Source organism: Mastomys coucha, unplaced genomic scaffold (genome assembly GCF_008632895.1).
Source record: "Mastomys coucha isolate ucsf_1 unplaced genomic scaffold, UCSF_Mcou_1 pScaffold14, whole genome shotgun sequence".
NCBI classification, from domain to species: domain Eukaryota; kingdom Metazoa; phylum Chordata; class Mammalia; order Rodentia; family Muridae; genus Mastomys; species Mastomys coucha.
Window position 1 is genome coordinate 118,614,078 of NW_022196896.1, and position 7,717 is coordinate 118,621,794.

Below are 7,717 nucleotides of genomic sequence, written 5' to 3' on the forward strand. Positions count from 1 at the left end.
GTATATTTATTGGTCATTTGTGGGTTTTATTACATGTATGTATTTGTTGGGTGTGTGTGGATGAATGTGTGCCATTGGTGTGGGGGAAGGTCAGAGAATAATTTGTGGGAACAGGCTCTCCTTCTACTATGTGGGTTCCATGGATCAACCTCAGATCTTCAGACTTTGTGGGAAGCATCTCTACCTGCCAAGCTAGCTCACCTGCCCTGTATCTATCCTTTTGAGAACTTTCTATTGAATTCCCTTGCTTACTTAGTAATTAGATGATTTGTGTAAGATTCGGTATATCTATTTTTTTTTTTTTGAGGTTTGTCTTATTTAGGATTTCATTGCTGTGAAGGAACATCATGACCACAGCAACTCTTATAAAGGACAACATTTAATTGCATTTGGCTTACAGTTTCAGAGGTTCAGTCCAATATTATCATGAGAGGCTCTAGGCAGACATGGTGCTGGAGAAGAAAGGGAGAGTTCTACATCTTGATCCGAAGGCAGCCAGAATGAGACGACCTCCTGCAGGAAGCCAGGAGGAGGCAGCCAGAATGAGACAACCTCCTGCAGGAAGCCAGGAGGAGGTAGCCAGAATGAGACGACCTCCTGCAGGAAGCCAGGAAGAGGCTCTCTTCTGCACTGGGCAGAGCCTGAGCATAGGAGCCTCAAAGTCCACCCCCACAGTGACACACTTCCTCCAACAAGGCCACACCTCTGTTGTAGAAAATATTAAAAAGAAAAAAAAAAATAGAATGTAGAACCAGCTCATTCCCATGCTTGTGCCTCAACTCTCTGCCTCGGCAGCCTGGCCAGCCATGCACCGACAGGCAATGGCCAACCTGTTTTTATCTTGTGGAGACTGACTCAGAACTCCACAATCTCTCCCCCAAGCTCGCTAGGTTCCCACTGGTGAGTAGTTACCACACCAGCCCCGTGCTTCAAATCCCCCCATGGCCTTTGTGGTCCACATCTGGCAAACCCACGCTTGGCCATGCGATACCTTTCTTGAACCCAGACGAACTGCCACATGAAGGAAAACGCAACACAAGCTTAGTTCAGAAACAATGGTCACTCAATCCCTGGGCACAACAACTAAAACCTAATCTTGTAAATCTTATTTAAATTTGATTCCTCGGGTGGTAAATCCTTGCAGATCTGCCATGATACCTGGAAACTCTAGCAGCTACATCTTACCTATCTCTGTCCCCGTTCCAAAAAGGGCCCTCTCTCCTGCTGCCTTTTTCCCTCCCTCCAACCTGGAAGTCCCGCCTACTTGCCCAGTGATTGGCTCCTTTAATCATTAGGTGATTGATTCACAAGAACAGCACCAGGCCCACCTACAACACACCTCCATCCAACAAGGCCACACCTCCTAATGGTAGCACTCGTTGGGCCAAGCATGTTCAAATCACCACAAGTGTCTTTATAGTCACTAGATAATAATCTCTTGTCAATGTACAGTTGGCAAAGACTCCCTCCACCCCCACTCAAAGCTTTTTCTTCACGTTTCCTTTGCTATACAGAAGCTTTTTAATTTTATTCAAGTCCATTTCTCATTCTTGTTGTTTCATGGGCCATTGCTATCTTTTTCAAAAAGATTTTGCCTGTGCATATATCTTGAAGGGTTTTTCTCTAGCAGTATAAAAGTCCCAAGTCTTATATTTAAGTCTTTGATCCATTTTGGTTTTTGTAGAAAGCAAGAGAAAGCGATCTAATTTTATTCTCTTACATGTGGATATCCATTTGATGAAAGGCTGTCTTTTCCAGCATATGTTTTAAGCACCTTTGTTAAAACTCAGATGTCTTGGCAGGCCAGATGGCTCAGCAGGTAAAAGTGCTTGCTACGTAAAGCAGGCAGCCTAGGTTCAATCAATCCCCAGAATTCCTCTACAGGTGAAGGGAGAGAACCAACTTCACAAAGTTATCTTTTTTTTTTTTTAAAGATTTATTTATTATTATATGTAAGTACACTGTAGTTGTCTTCAGACACACCAGGAGAGGGCATCAGATCTCATTACAGATGGTTGTGAGCCATCATGTGGTTGCTGGGATTTGAACTCAGGACCTTTCAAAGAGCAGTCAGTGCTCTTAACCGCTGAGCCATCTCTCCAGCCCGAAAGTTATCTTTCTTAATTAGGGTGTGAACAGACACGATGGCCAAGGCAACTCTTATAAAGACAACATTTAATTGGGGCTGGCTTACAATTTCAGAGGTTCAGGCCATTATCATCAAGGCAGGTACATGGCAGCATTCAGGTATGCATGATACAGGAGGAGCTGAGGGTTCTACATCTTCATCTGGAGACTGCTAGCAGAATACTGGCTTCTAGGCAGCTAGAATGAGGGTCTTAAAGCCCACACCCACAGTGACACACCTACTCCAACAGGGCCACACCTTTTAATAGTACCACTGCCTGGGCCAAGCCTATACAAACCATCATATTATCTTCTGACCTTCATACATGTATATCATGACAAGCACGTATGTGCACACACACTGAGTACACACATGCAAAGAGAGGGAAGCAGAGATAGGGGAGACTGTTGTGTTTTTAACCAGAACATGGCTGAATGGGTTTATTTTTAAGTCCTTTGTTCTATTCTACTGGTCTGTGAGTCTGTGTCACTACCATGCTGGCTTTTCTACTATGGCTATGTAGTATGTATAATTTAAAATTAGTGATACCAATAGCTTTGCTATTTCTTCTCAGGATATTTTACATCATATGAATTTTAGGTATATTTTATACTTTGTGAAGAATGCCCTTGGAATTTTGATGTGAGTGACATTAAATCTATCAGCCATTTTTGAAATAGGGCCATATTAAAAGTTTTTGAGCTGAAATTTTCTCAGAATGCTCACAGTGAAGAGAATCGTGCACTAGACTGGCACAGCTAGCACTCCTTCCTTGGCTTTTGCTTCAGTTCCTAGTTCCAGGTTCCTGCCCTGAGCTTGAGTTCCTACCCTGTGTTCCCTCAGTGATAGACAGTACACTGGTTGTGTTTGTCAACTTTGACACACACTTAGATATATCTGGGAAGAAGGAGTGTTACTTACAAAAGAGCCCTCCACATGATGGGCCTGAAGGCAAGTCTGTGGGGTCTGGATTAAACCTTGATGTGGGAGGAGGGTCCATCTCATTGGAGGCAGTGCTGCCCTGGGCTAGGTGGTCCTGGGCAGTAGAAGAAGACAGGGTAAGCAAAACAGTAAGCAGTACTCCTTCATGGAGTCTTCTTGAGTTCCTGTCTCTAGGTTCCTGTCTTGAGTTCCTGCCCTGACTTCCTTCAGTGATAGACTATGATATGAAGGTGTAAGCAAAACAAATCCTTTCTTCCCCACGTTGCTTATGGTCATGGTGCTTTGTCACAGCAATAGAAACCTCAAGACAGTTACCTGGAATTATAAGATGAAATAAAACCTTTCTTCCCCACGTTGCTTCTGTTTTATCACAACAATAAAAACCCTAAGACAGAAATTGGTACCAGAAGTGGAGTGTTGCTATGACATATCTGACCATGTGTTTTTGGAAGGAGTACGAAGTTTGGGCTGGAAAAGTCATTGAGAGCTCATTGGCTTTCTGTGAGATCTTGGAAGATAATGTTAATAGCGGTGTAGGTGACAGGACCTGGCTTAGGACATTTCAGAGGGAAGTTTAAGTGGTATTTTGGATTGAAAATGCGTGCTTCTGGTCAGCTTGTGCTGAAGAAGTGCCTGTGATTAAGTGCCTGTGATAAGAGCACAGCATGACTAAAAGGAAACCTTTGCTCTTCTGGGAAAGAGCTGGGAACTCAGTGGTGATTGAGAAGAGACCAGGTGAAATCGTGTGGGAGTATTTCCTAGAATTATTACACAGAAGCCGTGCCCCAAGAGGAGGCCAAGGCTGCAAGTCCTGACGGCAGCTGAACTTGGTAATGTGTGAGACTCACCAGGTCGTCTGGTTTGGAAGACATGAAGGAGTCATGGAGAGCAGCTAAGGCTTGGCACTGTGTGGCAGGGTAAGAGTCACAGAAGAAAGCCCGGGAGAGGCTATCGTTGAGGATCCCAGTTACAGTGGAGACCCTAGCATATGGAAGATACCAGAAGCATGGGATGGTCACGATGGACAACAGCAACTGTAGAGGGGAGCTGGCTTGAGTCTGTGAGACATGCTTTGTGTGCTATGGATGGCAGAACTAGAGAGATGGCTCGTTAGAGCATCGGGTCCTTGAGAACCCAGAAGGTCATCTCAGAAATCTGTCACTGGGCTTTGCTATGACCTGTGACTGTGCCCTGGTTCCTCCCTCTGGAAGCAAAAAAAACTTTTGGGTTTTTGTTTTGTTTTGTTTTTGACTTTGGGCTTCTTATGGGAGCCCACAGTTACGTGACCTTGAGTATTTTAGAGAAATTTTGAAATTTTAGAAAGACTTTTGACTATCTTAAAGAGACATTGGACTTTTAAGTGATGGAAAGTTTTAAAGCCTGTGGAACTTTTAAAGTTATTTATCTTTTATATGGTATTATTACTAATAATACATGATCTTGGGGATGAACAGGAAAGGGAAGGTTACAGTGGAATACTAAAGTGTGTGCTAAGTTGATAAGGGATCAATTGCCCCAGTTGGTTTTCTCCTCAGCTTGATACAAGCTAAAACCATCTGAGAACAAGAAAAACACGGTGGTGGCGCACGCCTTTAATCCCAGCACTTGGGAGGCAGAGGCAGGCGGATTTCTGAGTTCGAGGTCAGTCTGGTCTACAGAGTGAGTTCCAGGACAGCTAGGGCTACACAGAGAAACCCTGTCTCGAAAAACCAAAAAAAAAAAAAAAAAAAAAAAAAAAAAAAAAAAAAAAAAAAAAAAAAAAAAAAAAAAAAAGAAAAAATTCCCAAAAGAAAGTCCATGGGGTATTTTCCTGATTGATGTTGAAGAGCTCACTGTGGGTGGTGCCACCCCAGGCATGAGGGCCTTTCTTGTATAAAATAACAAGCTGAGCAAGCTAGCAAGAAGCACCCCTTTGTGGCTTCTGCATCAGTCTCTGCTGTGCTTGGGTTCCTGCCCTAACTCCCCTCAGGGATAGAAACAGGGTAACCAGGCTGTATTCATTTTAAGAATGTAAGGACTCGCTCAGAGAGGTGGTGTCACTTACTTGAGGAGCACAGATGTCATGTGCTACCTTTGCCCATTACCCGGAAGTACATGATGAAATAATCCCTCCCCTCCTCGAGTTGCTTTGGTTGTGGTGTTTTGTCGTAGGAATGGAAGGCCTAACTAGGATAACTTGCCCGGCTTGCTGCCTCTCTCCAAAGCTGCCATGTCCTTCCTACCCTCTCTTCTCTCAAGTCATGGACAGCTTGCTCTGTCTGAAGTGAGGTTCTTCAATCATAAAATGGGAAAATAACTACCCCTGGGGCTCATATGGATTAGAATCTCAGCATGTCGACCTTCTCTGACCCTGGAGGCCCTTGGGATCTTCCCAGGTGGGCCTTTTCTCATTCTCCTCAGGGTAGGCTGCAGGGGAGATGGGGTCTCTGTTCTAACACTGACTGGAATGGTTGCTCTAGCTGGAGGCTGTCTGTCGAGGAAGAAGAGAAACCCAAGCTTCCAGAACCTCAGCCCCACCCATTGCACCATAGATGAGACAACTCCACACAAGAGCAATTCCTACCTAACTGCCAGTCACCCTCCAAAGCCCAGGACCACACAGCTTGCCTTACTGCTCAAGACCCATGAATCTCCCTTCACTACCTGTACCCTGAAAAATGCTGGGGGAGCTGTACCCCCAGAGTGCTTCTCTAGGCATACTTCCTAGGTCCCCAAAGTGGCTGCCAGGATCCCATCACGTCTTATACTTGGAGGGATCTAGGATATGCATGCTGGCAGCTGGTCCTGTGGCTCAGGACCTGATAACATGGGGGACCCACAAAATCCATACCTGCCTAATACTACTACTAAGTCCCTTGTGGGGACCAGAGGTAAAGTCTTTCTCAGAGAGACAAGGCACCAGGCCCATGTGGGTTGCTGAGTGTGATCTATCCCTGTGCACATGCCTGAAGTACTTTCCATTTCAGATCTGCACATGTAACTCTGTATGGGGCTCATCCAAGTTCACATCGGGATGAGTTTACACTGCTCTCTCTCATCAGCTTCCTAAACTGATGGTGTGTTTGTCTTCCAATCCTGCATGACCTGCTAGATTCTGCTTCTCTTGACATGTAGCCTCTAATACTTGCTGGCCTAAGTGTGCCATTCTGTGATGTGTGACGCTCTTTCTCCCTCCCCAGTGCCGGAGTTACAGGCAGTTGCACCGCACCCAGCTACAACTTTGCCCTTCAGCATGCTCCTTTTAGGAAACCAAGCCTCTCCTGCACTGAAGTGTCAGACCCTGCAAAGGCCTTGTCTCTGACCCCAACACCAAGTGTGATATATATTTTTAGTTGACAAGAGTGCTGCCTCCCTTCATTCACTCCTAGAATCGTGATTCTCTTTATGACAACAGACTTTGCCATTTGAGGTGGGTCACAAAACACAATGGCATGCACATCTGCCTCCTCTTGAAGTTTCCTCTGGCAAAAACCTGCCCTCATATAATCAGCCTGTGAAAAGCTGAATTTTGGAGGTCACCTAGAGGAAGTCAGCCTTCCCTTGAGTTTGGAGTGGATCCCCTAGCCCCAGGCAATCCTGCAGATGTGTTCAGCCCTAGTCTCACATTTTGACCTTTTGTTCTGAAAGACCTGAAATCCAAACCACAAATGGCTTGCTCCCAGGACCCAACCACAGGAAGCTCTGGAACAATGTTAGTTGTTACGTTGTAGATGATACAAGCAAAGTGTCTGCACATCTCGCAACAAAATTTTCAACAGAACAATTCCATCTAAAATGAACAGATCCCCAATGAGCTCCAAATTGAGGTGATTTTGCCTGAGCAGCCGGATCCCGTAGCAGTATTACTGTCAGCATCAGGTTCTCAGTACCTTGGTCTTTGTCTTCTGTCTTGGCACCATGTGATTACAAGCTGACTTCAGCAGCTGGAAGCACTCCAACTGCATGTTGGCACTTGGAGGCTTGGATGGGAGACCTGCCTTTGTATTTTCTGCACATCACACCAGGAAGGTCTTGGCCAACTCCAGGCTGCACTGTGTGTGTGCCCAGGTGCTTTTTCATCTACAACTTCACTTTGGTACCTATGAGGTAGTTTTGAGGATAGAGAAATGTGGTACAAAGCAGATGACTGGCCCTGGGCTCTGTGGGTGGGCAGTGAGGTGAGGTTGTTCGTTAATAGGTTAAGGCACATTGCACCTTGTTTGAGACCCAGTCTCTCAATGGGATTCGAGGCTTGCTGGATTGGAGTAGGATGAGTTAGCATCAAGCATAGAGGTACTAATCCATGTCTCTCCAACACAGAGATTATAAGAGCACTGTGGTAGTTTGAATGAAAAAGGCCCCCTTAGGCTCATAGGGAGTGGTACTATTAGGCCTTATTGGAGGAAGTATGTAATTAGGAGTGAGCTTTGAGATTTCAGATGCTCAAACTAGGCCCAGTGTCTCATTCTCTTCATGCTGCCTGTGGATCCAGATAGACCTCAGTTACCTCTCCAGCACCATGTCTGTCTACATGTCACTATGATTCCTAACATGATGATAACAGACTAAACCTCTGAACTGTCAGCCAGCCCCAAAGAAATGTCCTTTCCTTTATAAGACCTGTAGGGGTCATAGTGTCTCTTCACAGCAATGGAAACCTAATACAAA